The following is a 24,228-nucleotide window of genomic DNA, read 5'->3' as shown; positions in this document are numbered from 1 at the left end:
AGGTTTAGGGCTCGGTTTAGGGTACGGGTTAGGATTAGGGTACGTGTTTGGGATAGGGTAGGAGTTAGGGTTAGGGTACGTGTTAGGGTTAGGGTAGTTATTAAACCTACCCCACTCTCTAGATACCCCTTAGTACGTAAAGGAATATTATTTGGGGGTCCAGCCATGGAGAAGACTTTAGACACTAGGATAAGATAAGGAACACACCCATTATAAAGAAATCACATTAGGATTCTCTTTTTAAGCTGTTCCTTAAAACACTAGTGCTTAGGAAATCTATTGGAAGCAGAAGCAGTCAAGGGTAGCCTAGGGTTAGGGTAAGGCTTAGGGTACGGTTTTGGGGAGGGGTTCGGGTACGGCGTAGGGTATTGGTTAGGGTTACGGTTAGGGTTAGCGTTAGGGTTAGGGCTCGGTTTAGGGTACGGGTTAGGATTATGGTACGTGTTAGGGTTAGGGTAGGGGTTAGGGTTAGGGTATGCGTTAGGGTTAGGGTAGTTATTAAACCTATCCCACTCTCTAGATACACCTTAGCACGTAACGGAATATTATCTGGGGGTCCAGCAATGGAGAAGAGTTTAGACACTAGGATAAGATAAGGAACACACCCATTATTAAGAGATCACATTAGGATTTTCTTTTTAAGCTGTTCCTTAAAACACTAGTGCTTAGGAAATCTACTGGAGGCAGAAGCAGTCAAGGGTAGCCTAGGGTTAGGGTTAGGCTTAGGGTTACGGTTAGGGTACGGCTTAGGGTACGGGTTCGGGGAGGGGTTCGGGTACGGCGTAGGGTATGGGTTAGGGTTAGGGTTAGTATTAGGGTTAAGGCTCGGTTTAGGGTACGTGTTAGGATTAGGGTACGTGTTAGTGTTAGGGTAGGGGTTAGGGTTAGGGTACGCGTTAGGGTTAGGGTAGTTATTAAACCTATCCCACTGTCTAGATACCCCATAGCAAGTAAAGGAATATTATTTGGGGGTCCAGCCGTGGAGAAGAGTTTAGACACTAGGATAAGATAAGGAACACACCCATTATAAAGAAATCACATTAGGATTCACTTTTTTAGCTGTTCCTTAAAACACTAGTGCTTAGGAAATGTATTGGAGGCAGAAGCAGTCAAGGGTAGCCTAGGGTTAGGGTAAGGCTTAGGGTACGGGTTTAGGGAGGGGTTCGGGTACGGCGTAGGGTATTGGTTAGGGTTACGGTTAGGGTTAGCGTTAGGGTTAGGGCTCGGTTTAGGGTACGGGTTAGGATTATGGTACGTGTTAGGGTTAGGGTAGGGGTTAGGGTTAGGGTACGTGTTAGGGTTAGGGTAGTTATTAAACCTACCCCACTCTCTAGATACCCCTTAGTACGTAAAGGAATATTATTTGGGGGTCCAGCCATGGAGAAGACTTTAGACACTAGGATAAGATAAGGAACACACCCATTATAAAGAAATCACATTAGGATTCTCTTTTTAAGCTGTTCCTTAAAACACTAGTGCTTAGGAAATCTATTGGAAGCAGAAGCAGTCAAGGGTAGCCTAGGGTTAGGGTAAGGCTTAGGGTACGGGTTTGGGGAGGGGTTCGGGTACGGCGTAGGGTATTGGTTAGGGTTACGGTTAGGGTTAGCGTTAGGGTTAGGGCTCGGTTTAGGGTACGTGTTAGGATTAGGGTACGTGTTAGAGTTAGGGTAGGTGTTAGGGTTAGGGTACGCGTTAGGGTTAGGGTAGTTATTAAACCTATCCCACTGTCTAGATACCCCATAGCAAGTAAAGGAATATTATTTGGGGGTCCAGCCGTGGAGAAGAGTTTAGACACTAGGATAAGATAAGGAACACACCCATTATAAAGAAATCACATTAGGATTCTCTTTTTAAGCTGTTCCTTAAAACACTAGTGCTTAGGAAATCTATTGGAGGCAGAAGCAGTCAAGGGTAACCTAGGGTTAGGGTTAGGCTTAGGGTTAGGCTTAGCGTACGGCTGAGGGTACGGGTTCGTGGAGGGGTTCGGGTACGGTGTAGGGTATCGGTTAGGCTTAGGGTTAGGGTTAGTGTTAGGGTTAGGGCTCGATTTAGGGTACGGGTTAGGATTAGGGTACGTGTTAGGGTCAGGGTAGGGGTTAGGGTTAGGGTACGCGTTAGGGTTAGGGTAGTTATTAAACCTATCCCACTGTCTAGATACCCGTTAGCACGTAAAGGAATATTATCTGGGGGTCCAGCCATGGAGAAGAGTTTAGATACTAGGATAAGATAAGGAACACACCCATTATAAAGAAATCACATTAGGATTCTCTTTTTAAGCTGTTCCTTAAAACACTAGTGCTTAGGAAATCTATTGGAGGCAGAAGCAGTCAAGGTAGCCTAGGGTTAGGGTTAGGCTTAGGGTTAGGTTTAGGGTAAGTGTTTGGGTAGGGGTTCGGGTACGGCGTAGGGTATGGGTTAGGGATAGGGTTAGGGTTAGTGTTAGGGTTAGGGCTCGGTTTAGGGTACGTGTTAGGATTAGGGTACGTGTTAGGGTTAGGGTAGGGGTTAGGGTTAGGGTACGCGTTAGGGTTAGGGTAGTTATTAAACCTATCCCACTGTCTAGATACCCCTTAGCACGTAAAGGAATATTATCTGGGGGTCCAGCCATGGAGAAGAGTTTAGACACTAGGATAAGATAAGGAACACACCCATTATAAAGAAATCACATTAGGATTCTCTTTTTAAGCTGTTCCTTAAAACACTAGTGCTTAGGAAATCTATTGGAGGCAGAAGCAGTCAAGGGTAACCTAGGGTTCGGGTTAGGCTTAGGGTTAGGGTTAGGGTACGGCTTATGGTACGGGTTCGGGGAGGAGTTCGTGTACGGCGTAGGGTATGGGTTAGGCCTAGGGTTATGGTTAGTGTTAGGGTTAGGGCTCGGTTTAGGGTACGGGTTAGGATTAGGGTACATGTTAAGGTTAGGGTAGGGGTTAGGGTTAGGATACGCGTTAGGGTTAGGGTAGTTATTAAACCTATCCCACCCTCTAGATACCCCTTACCACGTAAAGGAATATTATTTGAGGGTCCAGCCATGGAGCAGAGTTTAGACACTAGGATAAGATAAGGAACAAACCCATTATAAAGAAATCACATTAGGATTCTCTTTTTAAGCTGTTCCTTAAAACACTAGTGCTTAGGAAATCTATTGGAGGCAGAAGCAGTCAAGGGTAGCCTAGGGTTAGGGTTAGGCTTAGGGATAGGCTTAGAGTATGGCTGAGGGTACGGGTTCGGGGAGGGGTTCGGGTACGGCGTAGGGTATGGGTTAGGGTTAGTGTTAGGGTTAGTGTTAGGGTTAGGGCTCGGTTTAGGGTACGGGTTAGGATTAGGGTACGTGTTAGGGTTAGGGTAGGGGTTAGGGTTAGGGTACGCGTTAGGGTTAGGTTAGTTATTAAACCTATCCCACTCTCTAGATACCCCTTAGCACGTAAAGGAATATTATCTGGGGGTCCAGCCATGGAGAAGAGTTGAGACACTAGGATAAGATAAGGAACACACCCATTATAAAGAAATCACATTAGGATTCTCTTTTTAAGCTGTTCCTTAAAACACTAGTGCTTAGGAAATCTATTGGAGGCAGAAGCAGTCAAGGGTAGCTTAGGGTTAGGGCAAGGGTGAGGGTTAGGGTTAGGGTACGGCTTAGGGTAGGGTTCGGGGAGGGGTTCCGGTACGGCGTAGTGTATGGGTTAGGGTTAGGGTTAGTGTTAGGGTTAGGGCTCGGTTTAGGGTACGGGTTAGGATTAGGGTACGTGTTAGGGTTAGGGTAGGGGTTAGGGTACGCGTTAGGGTTAGGGTAGTTATTAAACCTATCCCACTCTCTAGATACCCCTTAGCACGTATAAGAATATTATTATGTGGGTCCAGGCATGGAGAAGAGTTTAGACACGAGGATAAGGAACACACCCATTATAAAGAAATCACATTAGGATTCTCTTTTTAAGCTGTTCTTTAAAACACTAGTGCTTAGGAAATCTATTGGAAGCAGAAGCAGTCAAGGGTAGCCTAGGGTTAGGGTACGGCTTAGGATACGGGTTTGGGGAGGGGTTCGGGTACGGCGTAGGGTATTGGTTAGGGTTACGGTTAGGGTTAGCGTTAGGGTTAGGGCTCGGTTTAGGGTACGGGTTAGGATTAGGGTACGTGTTAGGGTTAGGGTAGGGGTTAGGGTTAGGGTACGCGTTAGGGTTAGGGTAGTTATTAAACCTATCCCACTCTCTAGATACACCTTAGCAAGTAAAGGAATATTATCTGGGGGTCCAGCCATGGAGAAGAGTTTAGACACTAGGATAAGATAAGGAACACACCCATTATAAAGAAATCACATTAGGATTCTCTTTTTAAGCTGTTCCTTAAAACACTAGTGCTTAGGAAATCTACTGGAGGCAGAAGCAGTCAAGGGTAGCCTAGGGTTAGGGTTAGGCTTAGGGTTACGGTTAGGGTACGGCTTAGGGTACGGGTTCGGGTATGGTGTAGGGTATGGTTTAGGGTTAGGGTTAGTGTTAGGGTTAGGGCTCGGTGTAGGGTACGGGTTAGGATTAGGGTACGTGTTAGTGTTAGGGTAGGGGTTAGGGTTAGGGTACGTGTTAGGGTTAGGGTAGTTATTAAACCTAACCCACTCTCTCGATACCCCTTAGCACGTATAAGAATATTACTTTGGGTGTCCAGGCATGGAGAAGAGTTTAGACACGAGGATAAGATAAGGAACACACCCATTATAAAGAAATCACATTAGGATTCTCTTTTGAAGCTGTTCCTTAAAACACTAGTGCTTAGGAAATCTATTGGAGGCAGAAGCAGTCAAGGGTAGCTTAGGGTTAGGGTAAGGGTGAGGGTTAGGGTTAGGGTACGGCTTAGGGTAGGGTTTGGGGAGGGGTTCGGGTACGGCGTAGTGTATGGGTTAGGGTTAGGGTTAGTGTTAGGGTTAGGGCTCGGTTTAGGGTACGGGTTAGGATTAGGGTACGTGTTAGGGTTAGGGTAGGGGTTAGGGTACGCGTTAGGGTTAGGGTAGTTATTAAACCTATCCCACTCTCTAGATACCCCTTAGCACGTATAAGAATATTATTATGTGGGTCCAGGCATGGAGAAGAGTTTAGACACGAGGATAAGGAACACACCCATTATAAAGAAATCACATTAGGATTCTCTTTTTAAGCTGTTCCTTAAAACACTAGTGCTTAGGAAATCTATTGGAGGCAGAAGCAGTCAAGGGTAGCCTAGGGTAGGGAACGGCTTAGGGTACGGGTTCGGGGAGGGGTTCGGGTACGGCGTAGGGTATTGGTTAGGGTTACGGTTAGGGTTAGCGTTAGGGTTAGGTCTCGGTTTAGGGTACGGGTTAGGATTAGGGTAAGTGTTAGGGTTAGGGTAGGGGTTAGGGTTAGGGTACGCGTTAGGGTTAGGGTAGTTATTAAACCTATCCCACTCTCTAGATACACCTTAGCACGTAAAGGAATATTATCTGGGGGTCCAGCCATGGAGAAGAGTTTAGACACTAGGATAAGATAAGGAACACACCCATTATAAAGAGATCACATTAGGATTCTCTTTTTAAGCTGTTCGTTAAAACACTAGTGCTTAGGAAATCTATTGGAGACAGAAGCAGTCAACGGTAGCCTAGGGTTAGGGTTAGCCTTAGGGTTAGGGTTAGGGTACGGCTTAGGGTACTGGTTCGGGGAGGGGTTCGGGTATGGCCTAGGGTATGGTTTAGGGTTAGGGTTAGGGTTAGTGTTAGGGTTAGGGCTCGGTTTAGGGTACGGGTTAGGATTAGGGTACGTGTTAGGGTTAGGGTAGGGGCTAGGGTTAGGGTACGCGTTAGGGTTAGTGTATTTATTAAACCTATCCCACTCTCTAAATACCCCTTAGAATGTAAAGGAATATTATTTGGGGGTCCATCCATGGAGAAGAGTTTAGACACTAGGATAAGATAAGGAACACACACATTATAAAGAAATCACATTAGGATTCACTTTTTTAGCTGTTCCTTAAAACACTAGTGCTTAGGAAATCTATTGGAGGCAGAAGCAGTCAAGGGTAGCCTAGGGTAGGGAACGGCTTAGGGTACGGGTTCGGGGAGGGGTTCGGGTACGGCGTAGGGTATTGGTTAGGGTTACGGTTAGGGTTATCGTTAGGGTTAGGTCTCGGTTTAGGGTACGGGTTAGGATTAGGGTAAGTGTTAGGGTTAGGGTAGGGGTTAGGGTTAGGGTACGCGTTAGGGTTAGGGTAGTTATTAAACCTATCCCACTCTCTAGATACACCTTAGCACGTAAAGGAATATTATCTGGGGGTCCAGCCATGGAGAAGAGTTTAGACACTAGGATAAGATAAGGAACACACCCATTATAAAGAGATCACATTAGGATTCTCTTTTTAAGCTGTTCGTTAAAACACTAGTGCTTAGGAAATCTATTGGAGACAGAAGCAGTCAACGGTAGCCTAGGGTTAGGGTTAGCCTTAGGGTTAGGGTTAGGGTACGGCTTAGGGTACTGGTTCGGGGAGGGGTTCGGGTATGGCGTAGGGTATGGGTTAGGGTTAGGGTTAGGGTTAGTGTTAGGGTTAGGGCTCGGTTTAGGGTACGGGTTAGGATTAGGGTACGTGTTAGGGTTAGGGTAGGGGCTAGGGTTAGGGTACGCGTTAGGGTTAGTGTAGTTATTAAACCTATCCCACTCTCTAAATACCCCTTAGAATGTAAAGGAATATTATTTGGGGGTCCATCCATGGAGAAGAGTTTAGACACTAGGATAAGATAAGGAACACACCCATTATAAAGAAATCACATTAGGATTCTCTTTTTAAGCTGTTCCTTAAAACACTAGTGCTTAGGAAATCTATTGGAGGCAGAAGCAGTCAAGGGTAGCCTAGGGTTAGGGTTAGGGTTAGGGTACGGCTTAGGGTACGGCTTCGGGGAGGGGTTCGTGTACGGCGTAGGGTATGGGTTAGGGTTAGGGTTAGGGTTATTGTTAGGGTTAGGACTCGGTTTAGGGTACGAGTTAGGATTAGGGTACGTGTTAGGGTTAGGGTTAGGGTACGCGTTAGGGATAGGGTAGTTATTAAACCTATCCCACTCTCTAGATACCCCTTAGCACGTAAAGGAATATTATTTGGGGGTCCAGCCATGGAGAAGAGTTTAGACACTAGGATAAGATAAGGAACACACCCATTTTAAAGAGATCACATTAGGATTCTCTTTTTAAGCTGTTCCTTAAAACACTAGTGCTTAGGAAATCTATTGGAGGCAGAAGCAGTCAAGGGTAGCCTAGGGTTAGGGTTAGGCTTAGTGTTAGGTTTAGGGTACGGCTTAGGGTACGGGTTCAGGGAGGGGTTCGGGTATGTCGTAGGTTATGGGTTTGGGTTACGTTTAGGGTTAGCGTTAGGGTTAGGGCTCGGTTGAGGGTACGTGTTAGGGTTAGGGTAGGGGTTAGGGTTAGGGTACGCGTTAGGGTTAGGGTAGTTATTAAACCTATCCCACTGTCTAGATACCCCTTAGCACGTAAAGGAATATTATCTGGGGGTCCAGCCATGGAGAAGAGTTTAGACACTAGGATAAGATAAGGAACACACCCATTATAAAGAAATCACATTAGGATTCTCTTTTTAAGCTGTTCCTTAAAACACTAGTGCTTAGGAAATCTATTGGAGGCAGAAGCAGTCAAGGGTAACCTAGGGTTCGGGTTAGGCTTAGGGTTAGGGTTAGGGTACGGCTTATGGTACGGGTTCGGGGAGGAGTTCGTGTACGGCGTAGGGTATGGGTTAGGCCTAGGGTTAGGGTTAGTGTTAGGGTTAGGGCTCGGTTTAGGGTACGGGTTAGGATTAGGGTACATGTTAAGGTTAGGGTAGGGGTTAGGGTTAGGATACGCGTTAGGGTTAGGGTAGTTATTAAACCTATCCCACCCTCTAGATACCCCTTACCACGTAAAGGAATATTATTTGGGGGTCCAGCCATGGAGCAGAGTTTAGACACTAGGATAAGATAAGGAACAAACCCATTATAAAGAAATCACATTAGGATTCACTTTTTTAGCTGTTCCTTAAAACACTAGTGCTTAGGAAATGTATTGGAGGCAGAAGCAGTCAAGGGTAGCCTAGGGTTAGGGTTAGAGTTAGGGTACGGCTTAGGGTACGGCTTCGGGGAGGGGTTCGTGTACGGCGTAGGGTATGGGTTAGGGTTAGGGTTAGGGTTATTGTTAGGGTTAGGACTCGGTTTAGGGTACGAGTTAGGATTAGGATACGGGTTAGGGTTAGGGTTAGGGTACGCGTTAGGGTTAGGGTAGTTATTAAACCTATCCCACTCTCTAGATACCGCTTAGCACGTAAAGTAATATTATCTGGGGGTCCAGCCATGGAGAAGAGTTTAGACACTAGGATAAGATAAGGAACACACCCATTTTAAAGAGATCACATTAGGATTCTCTTTTTAAGCTGTTCCTTAAAACACTAGTGCTTAGGAAATCTATTGGAGGCAGAAGCAGTCAAGGGTAGCCTAGGGTTAGGGTTCGGCTTAGGGTTAGGTTTAGGGTACGGCTGAGGGTACGGGTTCGGGGAGGGGTTCGGGTACGGCGTAGGGTATGGGTTAGGGTTAGGATTAGGGTTAGTGGTAGGGTTAGGGCTCGGTTTAGGGTACGGGTTAGGATTAGGGTACGTATTAGGGTTAGGGTAGGGGTTAGGGTTAGGGTACGCGTTAGGGTTAGGGTATTTATTAAAGCTATTCCACTATCTAGATACCCCTTAGCACGTAAAGGAATATTATCTGGGGGTCCAGCCATGGAGAAGAGTTTAGACACTAGGATAAGATAAGGAACACACCCACTATAAAGAAATCACATTTGGATTCTCTTTTTAAGCTGTTCCTTAAAACACTAGTGCTTAGGAAATGTATTGGAGGCAGAAGCAGTCAAGGGTAGCCTAGGGTTAGGGTAAGGCTTAGGGTACGGGTTTAGGGAGGGGTTCGGGTACGGCGTAGGGTATTGGTTAGGGTTACGGTTAGGGTTAGCGTTAGGGTTAGGGCTCGGTTTAGGGTACGGGTTAGGATTATGGTACGTGTTAGGGTTAGGGTAGGGGTTAGGGTTAGGGTACGTGTTAGGGTTAGGGTAGTTATTAAACCTACCCCACTCTCTAGATACCCCTTAGTACGTAAAGGAATATTATTTGGGGGTCCAGCCATGGAGAAGACTTTAGACACTAGGATAAGATAAGGAACACACCCATTATAAAGAAATCACATTAGGATTCTCTTTTTAAGCTGTTCCTTAAAACACTAGTGCTTAGGAAATCTATTGGAAGCAGAAGCAGTCAAGGGTAGCCTAGGGTTAGGGTTAGGCTTAGGGTACGGGTTTGGGGAGGGGTTCGGGTACGGCGTAGGGTATTGGTTAGGGTTACGGTTAGGGTTAGCGTTAGGGTTAGGGCTCGGTTTAGGGTACGTGTTAGGATTAGGGTACGTGTTAGAGTTAGGGTAGGTGTTAGGGTTAGGGTACGCGTTAGGGTTAGGGTAGTTATTAAACCTATCCCACTGTCTAGATACCCCATAGCAAGTAAAGGAATATTATTTGGGGGTCCAGCCGTGGAGAAGAGTTTAGACACTAGGATAAGATAAGGAACACACCCATTATAAAGAAATCACATTAGGATTCTCTTTTTAAGCTGTTCCTTAAAACACTAGTGCTTAGGAAATCTATTGGAGGCAGAAGCAGTCAAGGGTAACCTAGGGTTAGGGTTAGGCTTAGGGTTAGGCTTAGGGTACGGCTGAGGGTACGGGTTCGTGGAGGGGTTCGGGTACGGTGTAGGGTATCGGTTAGGCTTAGGGTTAGGGTTAGTGTTAGGGTTAGGGCTCGATTTAGGGTACGGGTTAGGATTAGGGTACGTGTTAGGGTCAGGGTAGGGGTTAGGGTTAGGGTACGCGTTAGGGTTAGGGTAGTTATTAAACCTATCCCACTGTCTAGATACCCGTTAGCACGTTAAGGAATATTATCTGGGGGTCCAGCCATGGAGAAGAGTTTAGATACTAGGATAAGATAAGGAACACACCCATTATAAAGAAATCACATTAGGATTCTCTTTTTAAGCTGTTCCTTAAAACACTAGTGCTTAGGAAATCTATTGGAGGCAGAAGCAGTCAAGGTAGCCTAGGGTTAGGGTTAGGCTTAGGGTTAGGTTTAGGGTAAGTGTTTGGGTAGGGGTTCGGGTACGGCGTAGGGTATGGGTTAGGGATAGGGTTAGGGTTAGTGTTAGGGTTAGGGCTCGGTTTAGGGTACGTGTTAGGATTAGGGTACGTGTTAGGGTTAGGGTAGGGGTTAGGGTTAGGGTACGCGTTAGGGTTAGGGTAGTTATTAAACCTATCCCACTGTCTAGATACCCCTTAGCACGTAAAGGAATATTATCTGGGGGTCCAGCCATGGAGAAGAGTTTAGACACTAGGATAAGATAAGGAACACACCCATTATAAAGAAATCACATTAGGATTCTCTTTTTAAGCTGTTCCTTAAAACACTAGTGCTTAGGAAATCTATTGGAGGCAGAAGCAGTCAAGGGTAGCCTAGGGTTAGGGTTCGGCTTAGGGTTAGGTTTAGGGTACGGCTGAGGGTACGGGTTCGGGGAGGGGTTCGGGTACGGCGTAGGGTATGGGTTAGGGTTAGGATTAGGGTTAGTGGTAGGGTTAGGGCTCGGTTTAGGGTACGGGTTAGGATTAGGGTACGTATTAGGGTTAGGGTAGGGGTTAGGGTTAGGGTACGCGTTAGGGTTAGGGTATTTATTAAAGCTATTCCACTATCTAGATACCCCTTAGCACGTAAAGGAATATTATCTGGGGGTCCAGCCATGGAGAAGAGTTTAGACACTAGGATAAGATAAGGAACACACCCACTATAAAGAAATCACATTTGGATTCTCTTTTTAAGCTGTTCCTTAAAACACTAGTGCTTAGGAAATCTATTGGAGGCAGAAGCAGTCAAGGGTAGCCTAGGGATAGGGTTAGGCTTAGGGATAGGCTTAGAGTATGGCTGAGGGTACGGGTTCGGGTAGGGCTTTGGGTACGGCGTAGGGTATGGGTTAGGGTTAGTGTTAGGGTTAGTGTTAGGGTTAGGGCTCGGTTTAGGGTACGGGTTAGGATTAGGGTACGTGTTAGGGTTAGGGTAGGGGTTAGGGTTAGGGTACGCGTTAGGGTTACGTTAGTTATTAAACCTATCCCACTCTCTAGATACCCCTTAGCACGTAAAGGAATATTATCTGGGGGTCCAGCCATGGAGAAGAGTTGAGACACTAGGATAAGATAAGGAACACACCCATTATAAAGAAATCACATTAGGATTCTCTTTTTAAGCTGTTCCTTAAAACACTAGTGCTTAGGAAATCTATTGGAGGCAGAAGCAGTCAAGGGTAGCCTAGGGTTAGGGTTAGGCTTAGGGTTAGGGTTAGGGTACGGCTTAGGGTATGGGTTCGGGGAGGGGTTCCGGTACGGCGTAGGGTATGGGTTAGGGTTAGGGTTAGGGTTAGTGTTAGGGTTAGGGCTCGGTTTAGGGTACGGGTTAGGATTAGGGTACGTGTTAGGGTTAGGGTAGGGGTTAGGGTTAGGGTACGTGTTAGGGTTAGGGTAGTTATTAAACCTACCCCACTCTCTAGATACCCCTTAGTACGTAAAGGAATATTATTTGGGGGTCCAGCCATGGAGAAGACTTTAGACACTAGGATAAGATAAGGAACACACCCATTATAAAGAAATCACATTAGGATTCTCTTTTTAAGCTGTTCCTTAAAACACTAGTGCTTAGGAAATCTATTGGAAGCAGAAGCAGTCAAGGGTAGACTAGGGTTAGGGTAAGGCTTAGGGTACGGGTTTGGGGAGGGGTTCGGGTACGGCGTAGGGTATTGGTTAGGGTTACGGTTAGGCTTAGCGTTAGGGTTAGGGCTCGGTTTAGGGTACGGGTTAGGATTATGGTACGTGTTAGGGTTAGGGTAGGGGTTAGGGTTAGGGTACGCGTTAGGGTTAGGGTAGTTATTAAACCTATCCCACTCTCTAGATACACCTTAGCACGTAAAGGAATATTATCTGGGGGTCCAGCCATGGAGAAGAGTTTAGACACTAGGATAAGATAAGGAACACACCCATTATAAAGAGATCACATTAGGATTTTCTTTTTAAGCTGTTCCTTAAAACACTAGTGCTTAGGAAATCTACTGGAGGCAGAAGCAGTCAAGGGTAGCCTAGGGTTAGGGTTAGGCTTAGGGTTACGGTTAGGGTACGGCTTAGGGTACGGGTTCGGGGAGGGGTTCGGGTACGGCGTAGGGTATGGGTTAGGGTTAGGGTTAGTGTTAGGGTTAAGGCTCGGTTTAGGGTACGTGTTAGGATTAGGGTACGTGTTAGTGTTAGGGTAGGGGTTAGGGTTAGGGTTCGCTTTAGGGTTAGGGTAGTTATTAAACCTATCCCACTGTCTAGATACCCCATAGCAAGTAAAGGAATATTATTTGGGGGTCCAGCCGTGGAGAAGAGTTTAGACAATAGGATAAGATAAGGAACACACCCATTATAAAGAAATCACATTAGGATTCACTTTTTTAGCTGTTCCTTAAAACACTAGTGCTTAGGAAATGTATTGGAGGCAGAAGCAGTCAAGGGTAGCCTAGGGTTAGGGTAAGGCTTAGGGTACGGGTTTAGGGAGGGGTTCGGGTATGGCGTAGGGTATTGGTTAGGGTTACGGTTAGGGTTTGCGTTAGGGTTAGGGCTCGGTTTAGGGTACGGGTTAGGATTATGGTACGTGTTAGGGTTAGGGTAGGGGTTAGGGTTAGGGTACGTGTTAGGGTTAGGGTAGTTATTAAAACTACCCCACTCTCTAGATACCCCTTAGTACGTAAAGGAATATTATTTGGGGGTCCAGCCATTGAGAAGACTTTAGACACTAGGATAAGATAAGGAACACACCCATTATAAAGAAATCACATTAGGATTCACTTTTTTAGCTGTTCCTTAAAACACTAGTGCTTAGGAAATCTATTGGAGGCAGAAGCAGTCAAGGGTAGCCTAGGGTAGGGAACGGCTTAGGGTATGGGTTCGGGGAGGGGTTCGGGTACGGCGTAGGGTATTGGTTAGGGTTACGGTTAGGGTTATCGTTAGGGTTAGGTCTCGGATTAGGGTACGGGTTAGGATTAGGGTAAGTGTTAGGGTTAGGGTAGGGGTTAGGGTTAGGGTACGCGTTAGGGTTAGGGTAGTTATTAAACCTATCCCACTATCTAAATACCCCTTAGAATGTAAAGGAATATTATTTGGGGGTCCATCCATGGAGAAGAGTTTAGACACTAGGATAAGATAAGGAACACACCCATTATAAAGAAATCACATTAGGATTCACTTTTTTAGCTGTTCCTTAAAACACTAGTGCTTAGGAAATGTATTGGAGGCAGAAGCAGTCAAGGGTAGCCTAGGGTTAGGGTTAGGGTTAGGGTACGGCTTAGGGTACGGCTTCGGGGAGGGGTTCGTGTACGGCGTAGGGTATGGGTTAGGGTTAGGGTTAGGGTTATTGTTAGGGTTAGGACTCGGTTTAGGGTACGAGTTAGGATTAGGGTACGTGTTAGGGTTAGGGTTAGGGTACGCGTTAGGGATAGGGTAGTTATTAAACCTATCCCACTCTCTAGATACCCCTTAGCACGTAAAGGAATATTATTTGGGGGTACAGCCATGGAGAAGAGTTTAGACACTAGGATAAGATAAGGAACACACCCATTTTAAAGAGATCACATTAGGATTCTCTTTTTAAGCTGTTCCTTAAAACACTAGTGCTTAGGAAATCTATTGGAGGCAGAAGCAGTCAAGGGTAGCCTAGGGTTAGGGTTAGGCTTAGGGTTAGGTTTAGGGTACGGCTTAGGGTACGGGTTCAGGGAGGGGTTCGGGTATGGCGTAGGTTATGGGTTTGGGTTACGTTTAGGGTTAGCGTTAGGGTTAGGGCTCGGTTGAGGGTACGTGTTAGGGTTAGGGTAGGGGTTAGGGTTAGGGTACGCGTTAGGGTTAGGGTAGTTATTAAACCTATCCCACTGTCTAGATACCCCTTAGCACGTAAAGGAATATTATCTGGGGGTCCAGCCATGGAGAAGAGTTTAGACACTAGGATAAGATAAGGAACACACCCATTATAAAGAAATCACATTAGGATTCTCTTTTTAAGCTGTTCCTTAAAACACTAGTGCTTAGGAAATCTATTGGAGGCAGAAGCAGTCAAGGGTAACCTAGGGTTCGGGTTAGGCTTAGGGTTAGGGTTAGGGTACGGCTTATGGTACGGGTTCGGGGAGGAGTTCGTGTACGGCGTAGGGTATGGGTTAGGCCTAGGGTTAGGGTTAGTGTTAGGGTTAGGGCTCGGTTTAGGGTACGGGTTAGGATTAGGGTACATGTTGAGGTTAGGGTAGGGGTTAGGGTTAGGATACGCGTTAGGGTTAGGGTAGTTATTAAACCTATCCCACCCTCTAGATACCCCTTACCACGTAAAGGAATATTATTTGAGGGTCCAGCCATGGAGCAGAGTTTAGACACTAGGATAAGATAAGGAACAAACCCACTATAAAGAAATCACATTTGGATTCTCTTTTTAAGCTGTTCCTTAAAACACTAGTGCTTAGGAAATCTATTGGAGGCAGAAGCAGTCAAGGGTAGCCTAGGGTTAGGGTTAGGCTTAGGGATAGGCTTAGAGTATGGCTGAGGGTACGGGTTCGGGTAGGGCTTTGGGTACGGCGTAGGGTATGGGTTAGGGTTAGTGTTAGGGTTAGTGTTAGGGTTAGGGCTCGGTTTAGGGTACGGGTTAGGATTAGGGTACGTGTTAGGGTTAGGGTAGGGGTTAGGGTTAGGGTACGCGTTAGGGTTACGTTAGTTATTAAACCTATCCCACTCTCTAGATACCCCTTAGCACGTAAAGGAATATTATCTGGGGGTCCAGCCATGGAGAAGAGTTGAGACACTAGGATAAGATAAGGAACACACCCATTATAAAGAAATCACATTAGGATTCTCTTTTTAAGCTGTTCCTTAAAACACTAGTGCTTAGGAAATCTATTGGAGGCAGAAGCAGTCAAGGGTAGCCTAGGGTTAGGGTTAGGCTTAGGGTTAGGGTTAGGGTACGGCTTAGGGTATGGGTTCGGGGAGGGGTTCCGGTACGGCGTAGGGTATGGGTTAGGGTTAGGGTTAGGGTTAGTGTTAGGGTTAGGGCTCGGTTTAGGGTACGGGTTAGGATTAGGGTACGTGTTAGGGTTAGGGTAGGGGTTAGGGTTAGGGTACGTGTTAGGGTTAGGGTAGTTATTAAACCTACCCCACTCTCTAGATACCCCTTAGTACGTAAAGGAATATTATTTGGGGGTCCAGCCATTGAGAAGACTTTAGACACTAGGATAAGATAAGGAACACACCCATTATAAAGAAATCACATTAGGATTCTCTTTTTAAGCTGTTCCTTAAAACACTAGTGCTTAGGAAATCTATTGGAAGCAGAAGCAGTCAAGGGTAGACTAGGGTTAGGGTAAGGCTTAGGGTACGGGTTTGGGGAGGGGTTCGGGTACGGCGTAGGGTATTGGTTAGGGTTACGGTTAGGGTTAGCGTTAGGGTTAGGGCTCGGTTTAGGGTACGGGTTAGGATTATGGTACGTGTTAGGGTTAGGGTAGGGGTTAGGGTTAGGGTACGCGTTAGGGTTAGGGTAGTTATTAAACCTATCCCACTCTCTAGATACACCTTAGCACGTAAAGGAATATTATCTGGGGGTCCAGCCATGGAGAAGAGTTTAGACACTAGGATAAGATAAGGAACACACCCATTATAAAGAGATCACATTAGGATTTTCTTTTTAAGCTGTTCCTTAAAACACTAGTGCTTAGGAAATCTACTGGATGCAGAAGCAGTCAAGGGTAGCCTAGGGTTAGGGTTAGGCTTAGGGTTACGGTTAGGGTACGGCTTAGGGTACGGGTTCTGGGAGGGGTTCGGGTACGGCGTAGGGTATGGGTTAGGGTTAGGGTTAGTGTTAGGGTTAAGGCTCGGTTTAGGGTACGTGTTAGGATTAGGGTACGTGTTAGTGTTAGGGTAGGGGTTAGGGTTAGGGTTCGCTTTAGGGTTAGGGTAGTTATTAAACCTATCCCACTGTCTAGATACCCCATAGCAAGTAAAGGAATATTATTTGGGGGTCCAGCCGTGGAGAAGAGTTTAGACACTAGGATAAGATAAGGAACACACCCATTATAAAGAAATCACATTAGGATTCACTTTTTTAGCTGTTCCTTAAAACACTAGTGCTTAGGAAATGTATTGGAGGCAGAAGCAGTCAAGGGTAGCCTAGGGTTAGGGTAAGGCTTAGGGTACGGGTTTAGGGAGGGGTTCGGGTACGGCGTAGGGTATTGGTTAGGGTTACGGTTAGGGTTAGCGTTAGGGTTAGGGCTCGGTTTAGGGTACGGGTTAGGATTATGGTACGTGTTAGGGTTAGGGTAGGGGTTAGGGTTAGGGTACGTGTTAGGGTTAGGGTAATTATTAAACCTACCCCACTCTCTAGATACCCCTTAGTACGTAAAGAAATATTATTTGGGGGTCCAGCCATTGAGAAGACTTTAGACACTAGGATAAGATAAGGAACACACCCATTATAAAGAAATCACATTAGGATTCTCTTTTTAAGCTGTTCCTTAAAACACTAGTGCTTAGGAAATCTATTGGAAGCAGAAGCAGTCAAGGGTAGCCTAGGGTTAGGGTAAGGCTTAGGGTACGGGTTTGGGGAGGGGTTCGGGTACGGCGTAGGGTATTGGTTAGGGTTACGGTTAGGGTTAGCGTTAGGGTTAGGGCTCGGTTTAGGGTACGTGTTAGGATTAGGGTACGTGTTAGAGTTAGGGTAGGGGTTAGGGTTAGGGTACGCGTTAGGGTTAGGGTAGTTATTAAACCTATCCCACTCTCTAGATACCCCATAGCAAGTAAAGGAATATTATTTGGGGGTCCAGCCGTGGAGAAGAGTTTAGACACTAGGATAAGATAAGGAACACACCCATTATAAAGAAATCACATTAGGATTCTCTTTTTAAGCTGTTCCTTAAAACACTAGTGCTTAGGAAATCTATTGGAGGCAGAAGCAGTCAAGGGTAACCTAGGGTTCGGGTTAGGCTTAGGGTTAGGGTTAGGGTACGGCTTATGGTACGGGTTCGGGGAGGAGTTCGTGTACGGCGTAGGGTATGGGTTAGGCCTAGGGTTAGGGTTAGTGTTAGGGTTAGGGCTCGGTTTAGGGTACGGGTTAGGATTAGGGTACATGTTAAGGTTAGGGTAGGGGTTAGGGTTAGGATACGCGTTAGGGTTAGGGTAGTTATTAAACCTATCCCACCCTCTAGATACCCCTTACCACGTAAAGGAATATTATTTGAGGGTCCAGCCATGGAGCAGAGTTTAGACACTAGGATAAGATAAGGAACAAACCCATTATAAAGAAATCACATTTGGATTCTCTTTTTAAGCTGTTCCTTAAAACACTAGTGCTTAGGAAATCTATTGGAGGCAGAAGCAGTCAAGGGTAGCCTAGGGTTAGGGTTAGGCTTAGGGTTAGGCTTAGGGTTAGGGTTAGGGTTAGGGTTAGGCTTAGGGCTCGGTTTAGGGTATGGTTTAGGATTAGGGTACGTGTTAGGGTTACGTGAGGGTTAGGGTTAGGGTACCCATTAGGGTTAGGGTAGTTATTAAACCTATCCCACTCTCTAGATACCCTTTAGCACGTAAAGGAATATTATCTGGGGGTCCAGCCATGGAGAAGAGTTTCGATACTAGGATAAGATAAGGAACACACCCATTATAAAGAAATCACATTAGGATTCTCTTTTTAAGCTATTCCTTAAAACACTAGTTTTTAGGAAATATATTGGAGTCAGAAGCAGTCAAGGGTAGCTTAGGGTTAAGGTTAGGGTGAGGGTTAGTTTTAGGGTACGGCTTAGTGTACGGGTTCGGTGAGGGTTTCGTGTACGTCATAGGGTATGGGTTAGGTTTAGGGTTGGGTTAGTGTTAGGGTATTGCTCGGTTTAGTGTACTTGTTAGGATTAGGGTACGTGTTAGCGTTAGGGTAGGGGTTAGGGTTAGGGTATGCGTTAGGGTTAGGGTAGTTATTAAACCTATCCCACTCTCTAGATACCGCTTAGCACGTATAAGAATATTATTTTGGTGGTCCAGGCATGGAGAAGAGTTTAGACACAGAGGATAAGATAATGAACAAACCCATTATAAAGAAATCACATTAGGATTCTCTTTTTAAGCTGTTCCTTAAAACACTAGTGCTTAGGAAATCTATTGGAGGCAGAAGCAGTCAAGGGTAGCCTAGGGTTCGGGTTAGGCTTAGGGTTAGGGTTAGGGTACGGCTTATGGTACGGGTTCGGGGAGGAGTTCGGGTACGGCGTAGGGTATGGATTAGGCTTAGGGTTAGGGTTAGTGTTAGGGTTAGGGCTCGGTTTAGGGTACGGGCTAGGATTAGGGTACATGTTAAGGTTAGGGTAGGGGTTAGGGTTAGGATACGCGTTAGGGTTAGGGTAGTTATTAAACCTATCCCACCCTCTAGATACCCCTTAGCACGTAAAGGAATATTATTTGAGGGTCCAGCCATGGAGCAGAGTTTAGACACTAGGATAAGATAGGGAACAAACCCATTATAAAGAAATCACATTTGGATTCTCTTTTTAAGCTGTTCCTTAAAACACTAGTGCTTAGGAAATCTATTGGAGGCAGAAGCAGTCAAGGGTAGCCTAGGGTTAGGGTTCGGCTTAGGGTTAGGTTTGGGGTACAGCTGAGGGTACGGGTTCGGGGAGGGGTTCGGGTACGGCGTAGGGTATGGGTTAGGGTTAGGGTTAGGGTTAGTGGTAGGGTTAGGGCTCGGTTTAGGGTACCGGTTAGGATTAGGGTACGTGTTAGGGTTAGGGTAGGGGTTAGGGTTAGGGTACGCGTTAGGGTTAGGGTAGTTATTAAACCTATTCCACTATCTAGATACCCCTTAGCACGTAAAGGAATATTATTTGGGGGTCCAGCCATGGAGAAGAGTTTAGACACTAGGATAAGATAAGGAACACACCCATTATAAAGAAATCACATTTGGATTCTCTTTTTAAGCTGTTCCTTAAAACACTAGTACTTAGGAAATCTATTGGAGGCAGAAGCAGTCAAGGGTAGCCTAGGGTTAGGGTTAGGCTTAGGGATAGGCTTAGAGTACGGCTGAGGGTACGGGTTCGGGTAGGGCTTCGGGTACGGCGTAGGGTATGGGTTAGGGTTAGTGTTAGGGTTAGTGTTAGGGTTAGGGCTCGGTTTAGGGTACGGGTTAGGATTAGGGTACGTGTTAGGGTTAGGGTAGCGGTTAGGGTTAGGTTACGCGTTAGGGTTAGGTTAGTTATTAAACCTATGCCACTCTCTAGATACCCCTTAGCACGTAAAGGAATATTATCTGGGGGTCCAGCCATGGAGAAGAGTTTAGACACTAGGATAAGATAAGGAACACACCCATTATAAAGAAATCACATTAGGATTCTCTTTTTAAGCTGTTCCTTAAAACACTAGTGCTTAGGAAATCTATTGGAGGCAGAAGCAGTCAAAGGGAGCCTAGGGTTAGGATTCTTCTTAGGGTTAGGCTTAGGGTACGGCTTAGGGTACGGGTTCGGGGAGGGGTTCGGGTACGGCGTAGGGTATGGTTTAGGGTTAGTGTTATGGTTAGTGTTAGGGTTAGGGCTCTTTTTACGGTACGGATTAGGATTAGGGTACGTGTTAGGGTTAGGGTAGGGGTTAGGGTTAGGGTACGCGTTAGGGTTAGGGTAGTTATTAAACCTATCCCACTCTCTAGATACCGCTTAGCACGTACAGGAATATTATTTGGGGGTCAGCCATGGGGAAGAGTTTAGACACTAGGATAAGATAAGGAACACACCCATTATAAAGAAATCACATTAGGATTCTCTTTTTAAGCTGTTCCTTAAAACACTAGTGCTTAGGAAATCTACTGGAGGCAGAAGCAATCAAGGGTAGCCTAGGGTTAGGGTTAGGCTTAGGGTTAGGGTTAGGGTACGGCTTAGGGTACGGGTTCGGGGAGGGGTTCGGGTATGGCGTAGGGTATGGGTTAGGGTTAGGGTTAGGGTTAGTGTTAGGGTTAGGGCTCGGTTTAGGGTACGGGTTAGGATTAGGGTACGTGTTAGGGTTAGGGTAGGGGTTAGGGTTAGGGTACGTGTTAGGGTTAGGTTAGTTATTAAACCTACCCCACTGTCTAGATACCCCTTAGCACGTAAAGGAATATTATTTGGGGGTCCAGCCATGGAGAAGACTTTAGACACTAGGATAAGATAAGGAACAAACCCATTATAAAGAAATCACATTAGGATTCTCTTTTTAAGCTGTTCCTTAAAACACTAGTGCTTACAAAATCTGTTGGAGGCAGAAGCAGTCAAGGGTAGCCTAGGGTTAGAGTTAGGCTTAGGGTTAGGCTTAGGGTACGGCTGAGGGTACGGGTTCTTGGAGGGGTTCGGGTACGGCGTAGGGTATGGGTTAGGGATAGGGTTAGGGTTAGTGTTAGGGTTAGGGCTCGTTTTAGGATATGGGTTAGGATTAGGGTACGTGTTAGGGTTAGGGTGGGGGTTAGGGTTAGTGTACGCATTAGGGTTAGGGTAGTTATTAAACCTATCCCACTCTCTAGATACCCCTTAGCACATAAAGGAATATTATTTGGGTGTCCAGCCATGGAGAAGAGTTTATACAATAGGATAAGATAAGGAACACACCCATTATAAAAAATCACATCAGGATTCTCTTTTTAAGCTGTTCCTTAAAACACTATTTTTTAGGAATTATATTTGAGTCAGAAGCAGTCAAGGGTAGCTTAGGGTTAAGGTTAGGTTGAGGGTTAGGTTTAGGGTACGGCTTAGTGTACGGGTTCGGTGAGGGTTTCGTGTACGTCATAGGGTATGGGTTAGGGTTAGGGTTAGGGTTAGTGTTAGGGTTAGTTCTCGGTTTAGGGTACGGGTTAGGATTAGGGTACATGTTAGCGTTAAGGTAGGGGTTAGGGTTAGGGTATGCGTTAGGGTTAGGGTAGTTATTAAACCTATCCCACTCTCTAGATACCCCTTAGCACGTATAAGAATATTATTTTGGTGGTCCAGGCATGGAGAAGAGTTTAGACACAGAGGATAAGATAAGGAACACACCCATTATAAAGAAATCACATTAGGATTCTCTTTTTAAGCTGTTCCTTAAAACACTAGTGCTTAGGAAATCTATTGGAGGCAGAAGCAGTCAAGGGTAGCCTAGGGTTAGGGTTAGGCTTAGGGTTAGGGTTAGGGTATGGCTTAAGGTACGGGTTCGGGGAGGAGTTCGGGTACGGCGTAGGGTATGGGTTAGGCTTAGGGTTAGGGTTAGTGTTAGGGTTAGGGCTCGGTTTAGGGTACGGGTTAGGATTAGGGTACGTGTTAAAGTTAGGGTAGGTGTTAGGGTTAGGATATGCGTTAGGGTTAGGGTAGTTATTAAACCTATCCCACTCTCTAGATACCCCTTAGCACATAAAGGAATATTATTTGAGGGTCCAGCCATGGAGCAGAGTTTAGACACTAGGATAAGATAAGAAACACACCCATTATAAAGAAATCACATTAGGATTCTCTTTTTAAGCTGTTCCTTAAAACACTAGTGCTTAGGAAATCTATTGGAGGCAGAAGCAGTCAAGGGTAGCCTAGGGTTAGGGTTAGGCTTAGGGTTAGGGTTAGGGTACGTCCTAGGTTACGGGTTCGGGGAGGGGTTCGTGTACGGCGTAGGGTATGGGTTAGGGTTAGTGTTAGGTTTAGGGCTCGGTTTAGGGTACGGGTTAGGATTAGGGTACGTGTTAGGGTTAGGGTAGGGTTTAGGGTTAGGGTACGCATTAGGGTTAGGGTAGTTATTACACCTATCCCACTCTCTAGGTACCCCTTAGCATGTAAAGGAATATTATTTGGGGGTCCATCCATGGAGAAGAGTTTAGACACTAGGATAAGATAAGGAACACACCCATTATAAAGAAATCACATTAGGATTCACTTTTTAAGCTGTTCCTTAAAACACTAGTGCTTTGGAAATCTATTGGAGGCAGAAGCAGTCAAGGGTAGCTTAGGGTTAGGGTAGGGGTTAGGGTTAGGGTATGCGTTAGGGTTAGGGTAGTTATTAAACCTGTCCCACTCTCTAGATACCCCTTAGCACGTAAAGGAGTATTATTTGGGTGTCCAGCCATGGAGAAGAGTTTAGACACTAGGATAAGATAAGGAACACACCCATTAAAAAGAAATCACATTAGGATTCTGTTTTTAAGCTGTTCCTTAAAACTGTAGTGCTTAGGAAATCTACTGGAGGCAGAAGCAGTCAAGGGTAGCCTAGGGTTAGGGTTAGGCTTAGGCTTAGGCTTAGGGTAAGGCTGAGGGTACGGGTTCGGGGAGGGGTTCGGGTACGGCGTAGGGTATGGTTTAGGGTTAGTGTTATGGTTAGTGTTAGGGTTAGGGCTCGTTTTAGGGTACGGATTAGGATTAGGGTACGTGTTAGTGTTAGGGTAGGGGTTAGGGTTAGGGTCCGCGTTAGGGTTAGGGTAGTTATTAAACCTATCCCACTCTCTAGATACCCCTTAGCACGTAAAGGAATATTATTTGGGGGTCCAGCCATGGAGAAGTGTTTAGACACTAGGATAAGATAAGGAACACACCCATTATAAAGAAATCACATTAGGATTCTCTTTTTAAGCTGTTCCTTAAAACACTAGTGCTTAGGAAATCTATTGGAGGAAGAAGCAGTCAAGGGTAGCCTAGGGTTAGGGTTAGGCTTAGGGTTAGGGTTAGGGTACGGCTTAGGGTACGGATTTGGGGAGGTGTTTGGGTACGGCGTAGGGTATGGCTTAGTGTTAGGCTTAAGTTTAGTGTTAGGTTTAGGGCTCGGTTTAGGGTACGGGTTAGGATTAGGGTACGGGTTAGGATTAGGTTACGTGTTAGGTTTAGGGTAGGGGTTAGGGTTAGGGTATGCGTTAGGGTTAGGGTAGTTATTAAACCTATCCCACTCTCTAGATACCCCTTAGCACGTATAAGAATATTATTTTGGGTGTCCAGGCATGGAGAAGAGTTTAGACACTAGGATAAGATAAGGAACTCACCCATTATAAAGAAATCACATTAGGATTCTCTTTTTAAGCTGTTCCTTAAAACACTAGTGCTTAGGAAATCTATTGGAGGCAGAAGCAGTCAAGGGTAACCTAGGGTTAGGGTTAGGCTTAGGGTTAGGCTTAGGGTACGGCTTAGGGTACGGGTTCGGGGAGGAGTGCGGGTACGGCGTAGGGTATGGGTTAGGGTTAGGGTTAGGGTTAGTGTTAGCGTTAGGGCTCGGTTTAGGGTACGGGTTAGGATTAGGGTACGTGTTAGGGTTAGGGTAGGGGTTAGGGTTAGGGTACGCGTTAGGGTTAGGGTAGTTATTAAACCTATCCCACTCTCTAGATACCCCTTAGCACGTAAAGGAATATTATTTGGGGGCCCAGCCATGGAGAAGAGTTTAGACACTAGGATAACATAAGGAACACACCCATTATAAAGAAATCACATTAGGATTCTCTTTTTAAGCTGTTCCTTAAAACACTAGTGCTTAGGAAATCTATTGGAGGCAGAAGCAGTCAAGGGTAGCCTAGGGTTAGGGTTAGGCTTAGGGTACGGCTTAGGGTACGGGTTCGGGGAGGGGTTCGGGTACAGCGTAGGGTATGGGTTAGGATTAGGGTTAGGGTTAGTGTTAGGGTTAGGGCTCGGTTTAGGGTACGGGTTAGGATTAGGGTACGTGTTAGGGTTAGGGTAGGGGTTAGGGTTAGGGTACGCGTTAGGGTTAGGGTAGTTAGTAAACCTATTCCACTCTCTAGATACCCCTTAGCACGTAAAGGAATATTATTTGGGGGTTCAGCCATGGAGAAGAGTTTAGACACTAGGATAAGATAAGGAACACACCCATTATAAAGAAATCACATTAGGATTCTCTTTTTAAGCTGTTCCTTAAAACACTAGTGCTTAGGAAATCTATTGGAGGCAGAAGCAGTCAAGGGTAGCCTAGGGTTAGGGTTAGGCTTAGGGTTAGGCTTAGGGTACGGCTTAGGGTACGGGTTCGGGGAGGGGTGCGGGTACGGCGGAGGGTATGGGTTAGGGTTAGGGTTAGGGTTAGAGTTAGGTTTAGGGCTCGGTTTAGGGTACGGGTTAGGATTATGGTACGTGTTAGGGTTAGGGTAGGGGTTAGGGTTAGGGTACGCGTTAGGGTTAGGGTAGTTA

General features: G+C 45.8%; 1 long non-coding RNA gene across 1 annotated transcript in view; it reads left to right on the top strand.

The window, feature by feature from the left end:
- Nucleotides 1–24,228, top strand: part of LOC309615827 — a 45,622-nt gene that overhangs the window by 7,482 nt on the left and 13,912 nt on the right. Inside the window, exon 2 of the long non-coding RNA XR_014237087.1 lies at nt 20,813–20,829. This is a non-coding gene — a long non-coding RNA (uncharacterized lncRNA). The remainder of the gene's footprint in view (nt 1–20,812; nt 20,830–24,228) is intronic.

This window comes from Balaenoptera borealis (assembly GCF_965194805.1).
Source record: "Balaenoptera borealis genome assembly, chromosome: 18".
NCBI classification, from domain to species: Eukaryota; Metazoa; Chordata; class Mammalia; order Artiodactyla; family Balaenopteridae; genus Balaenoptera; species Balaenoptera borealis.
This window is presented reverse-complemented; position numbering and strand designations above follow the sequence as displayed.